Here is a 4805-nt window from a genome sequence, read left to right as displayed (position 1 = left end):
GGCAATAGTTTACAATACGGTTTTTGTGTGTCATGTACGAATAATATCATAGTTTTATTATCTTGTATTTATTTATTAATAAATTAAGTTGTTAATAAATAAATAAATTTAACCATATAGTTGCTATATATTAGACCATTTGCTACGTTCTTAGATTTTAAGTCCCAAACATTGCTCTTGAGATTTTGTCCCGCTGGAATAACCATCCGCCGCACTGTGGAGCGCTGGTCAGCGCGTGACGTAGCATTCCACGGCGCTACGACAGCGGCGATTTGACGCGATCGAACAACTTGTGTCTAGCCCTAGCAGGCAACTGTTAAGTCCGACCAATCACGTTAGGGTGCAGCCACACTATCCTAAAAACGGCGTATCGGCGTAACGGCGTAACGACCTTGAATCGATTTCCAGTAATTCTATTGGCTGAAATTTTTGACAGATGAATTTGACAGATAAAATTTCTGACAGATGAATGTTTCAGCCAATAGAATTACTGGAAATCTATTCAAGGTCATTACGCCGTTACGCCGATACGCCGTTTTTATGATAGTGTGGCTGCACCCTTAGAGTTTTTGACAAACACGAATGAATTAACACACTCCCAATAACCACGCTAACCTTTGAATAAGAAGACTAAGGAAGGAGCATATCTATGAATAAGAAGACTAAGGAAGGAGCATAATGCTATCCATGTATTCATGCATGGTGGGCGGAAAAGCCACCATAAAAGCTCTCTAGGGTGGGGATCCTTGACAGTTCTGTTTGACGATTCATTTGACACATTTGAATTTGATTTGAAATTTTGTGGATTTGTCAGTCTTTACGGAGCTTATTTTATGTTATTTATTATTTATTCTACTACTGATAGTTGTATAAAAGGTAGTAAATCTAGATGGAAATTGTGGCAGAACTTAAATTAACAGTGACACTATCGCGATTTATCGAAAAAGACTCTAAAATAGTTGGTTGTGTAGCGTGCGGTAGATCTCGGCAAAAATTGAGTGAAATAATGGAACAACTTTTCGCTAGTAAGTGACTATATAATATACATACGTGTAGTAAACCGATCATTTATGAAATTCACTTAAATTAACTAAATTATATATTTTTCTTGCATTTTAGCTTTTACTTATTACTTGTCAAAGATTAGATGTCAAAAGAATTTAGATACGTTAATTTGACTTACCTGCTTCAGTAGCGTATCGGATGTTTGTGGTAATAAATACTTATTATAACTTATCTATTTTTATTAGAATTATATATTTTTATAACAATTTTAATAACTACCAACAATTATTCCCAACGTAAAATAAAACAACAAATTATTGAGTCTACCCCACGTCTACCCTACATCATAGTTTTACATTTTTTAATTAAAATTAAAACGACACTGATAAACCAAGGATAAACCGGAATTTAAGTCGGCCACATAAAGTAACACCAAGGTATACTTTATGGTCGGCCATATTTGAGGCCCATCGCTGTGTACCTAAGATTTTTGATATGCTCCTTTGAATAAGAAGACTAAAGCCCCGTTCTCAGAACTGCGTCGTGTCGACAGCGACACTGATTGACACTTCAAACGACCAATGGGAGCTGTACTAAATTTAAAATTGACAGCTGTTTGAATTTTGTACAAATCTGATTGGTTCTTTTGTCGTGTCGCTGGCGACAGTCGCAGTTCTGAGAACGGGGCTTAAGGAAGGAGCATATCAAAAATCTTAGGTGCACCGCGATGGGCCTCAAATATGGACGACTTAAATTCCGGTTTATCAGTGTCGTTCTAATTTTATTTAAAAAATGTAAAACTATGATGTAGGGTAGACGTGGGGTAGACTCAATAATTTGTTGTTTTATTTTACGTTGGGAATAATTGTTGGTAGTTATTAAAATTGTTATAAAAATATATAATTCTAATAAAAATAGATAAGTTATAATAAGTATTTATTACCACAAACATCCGATACGCTACTGAAGCAGGTAAGTCAAATTAACGTATCTAAATTCTTTGACATCTAATCTTTGACAAGTAATAAATAAAAGCTAAAATGCAAGAAAAATATATAATTTAGTTAATTTAAGTGATTACAGTTGAGGGTTGGAACCTTTGGTGTTACACAGCAAAATAAAAACACTAAATCACCACAATTGGTTTATAATAAACTGGTTTATAATCATCTGCTGATGATGCTAACATGGTTAGCGAAACGCGCGTCCAGTGTAAAAGTAAAAGTGTTTTGGTGTATTGTGGTGATTTAGTGTTTTTATTTTGCTTAATTTAAGTGAATTTCATAAATGATCGGTTTACTACACGTATGTATATTATATAGTCACTTACTAGCGAAAAGTTGTTCCATTATTTCACTCAATTTTTGCCGAGATCTACCGCACGCTACACAACCAACTATTTTAGAGTCTTTTTCGATAAATCGCGATAGTGTCACTGTTAATTTAAGTTCTGCCACAATTTCCATCTAGATTTACTACCTTTATACAACTATCAGTAGTAGAATAAATAATAAATAACATAAAATAAGCTCCGTAAAGACTGACAAATCCACAAAATTTCAAATCATATTCAAATGTGTCAAAAGAATCGTCAAACACAACTGTCAAGGATCCCCACCCTAGAGAGCTTTTATGGTGGCTTTTCCGCCCACCATGCATGAATACATGGATAGCATTATGCTCCTTCCTTAGTCTTCTTATTCAAAGACGCTAACCAACCTGATTGATCAAGCTTAATAGTTGACTGCTAGGACTAGACAATTCTGATCGAACAGTCCTTTAGAATATATACAGTCAATGCCTTCTATAAAAGATCAGCCCACGGGCGGACTTTTGTTTATATACTTCATCAGCTGTACATACTTAGATATTGGGTTAGATTCTGTATTCATAATTTGTCGGTTGATTTTTGGTATTATTTCTTATTGTAGTACAAAAAACTAATTATTTTGGTGTTTAAGTGACATAAACTACTACCAGATATATGGTCACTATGATGGTCACTCTGTTTCTCATAAAAAAAACACGAAATATTACACGTTTTGTTAAGTACTTTAACCTAAAAGTGCCCATAAATTTTTTATTTATCGTGATTTTTGTGTGTGTGTTTTAACACTCTAACAATTCATCAATAAAGCTTAAGTGGAGTGTGTTTTTGCTATACCTCATCTTTGTTGTGTTCCTGGTGGAAAGGATAGTTATACTAGGCAGCCTAAAGTGTCCGGAAGAGCAAGAAAAGTGGGTACGAGTTATAAATCAAGAGAATTCTATTGAAAATATCTTTAATAAATTTAAAAATAATATTCTTCCAGGATGGTATTAAAGAAAACTGGACAATTATGTTTATTTTATTCATATTGTGGAATCTTTACTCAAAGTGTTGTTGGTTCAGCTTCGATAGATTCAAACACGTCGGTATTATAATCTAGGGAAAAATAAAGAATATGTATATTAAAGATCATAAAAAAGATTATTATTTTGAGTTCAAAATTAAAAAAAGATTTTTGTAAAGACAAGAATGATACAGTTTAAAAGAAGAATGTGTTTTTGTTTGATAATATAATGTATGTAAAGCATGTATATTTGTTCAGTAATTTTTAATGAATAGTGTTGATTATTTATAATACCAAATTAATATCAAAATATTTAAGTGATGGCTGAATACAATATGAATAAAATAACAATAAAATTGGTATATTTGCATAATACAAAATTAAATTTTAAGAATAAAGGTGTTACCTGGGTGTTACTAAGAATACTAAGAAATTCATATTTCTTTGTTTTAATTGGTCTATTGTTATTTACATTTTACGTAAGAATTATACCGTATCATCGAAAAAAATCGGCGTCTAGTTGGCTTGGAAATGAACATCGATGACATTCCCTAAATAATTGTACACATAAAATAATTAACTAGAATTTTACAATCTTAGAAAATTTGATATTCTTGAACCTTGTTTCTAAATATTCTAAATTTTTTGATTTTCTTGGGATTTAGGTTCGGGAAAAACGCTGATTAAGTTTTCATTTGGTTTTTCATTATTTTTATTTGGTTTAAAAAAAACGTTTCGGCTAACATTATAGCCTTCATCAGTGTTGTGTCATATGAAAAAAATAGTGTTATATTCGACACTATTTTCCATAAAACGACACTATCCATAAAATTACATATAAAATATTCACACCACGCACCACATAATGTTTACTGCGTACTCCAGAGTCAATGTAGATAGTTTTAGTGTTAAGAATAATAACTTTAAAAAATATGTGGTCACCTTTTGATAAGTTTATATTAGTTTATTAATTGCAGTAAACATTATGTGGTGTGAATTATATTTTATATGTAATTTTTTGGATTATATTCGACACTATTTTTGTCATATGACACAATACTGATGAAGGCTATAGTTAGCCGAAACGTTTTTTTAAACCAAATAAAAATAATGAAAAACCAAATGAAAACTTAATCAGCGTTTTTCCCGAACCTAAATCCCAAGAAAATCAAAAATTTTAGAATAATTTTACATATAAAATGCCAGCTATCTTGATTTCATAGCCATCGCTGACGCCTTTTTTTAGATGATATTGTATTATTTGTAAATATAATTTTTCGAACATTGATACTTGCAAAATATACAAATAAATTTTGTGAATGCAAATAATAATACATCACTATTAGTAGATATTGAATGTTTTTTGTTAAATTAGATCGATTTTCAAACCCCAAAATTTAAAATATATTTACATTTTACCCATTATCTTATGTACCTATACATTATTTGTTCATTGTAAAACATTTG

This window comes from Sitophilus oryzae, unplaced genomic scaffold (assembly GCF_002938485.1).
Source record: "Sitophilus oryzae breed Bouriz unplaced genomic scaffold, Soryzae_2.0 scaffold_1058_pilon_pilon, whole genome shotgun sequence".
NCBI lineage: Eukaryota > Metazoa > Arthropoda > Insecta > Coleoptera > Curculionidae > Sitophilus > Sitophilus oryzae.
The sequence above is the reverse complement of the archived record's forward strand: the minus strand, read 5'-3'. Positions refer to the sequence as shown.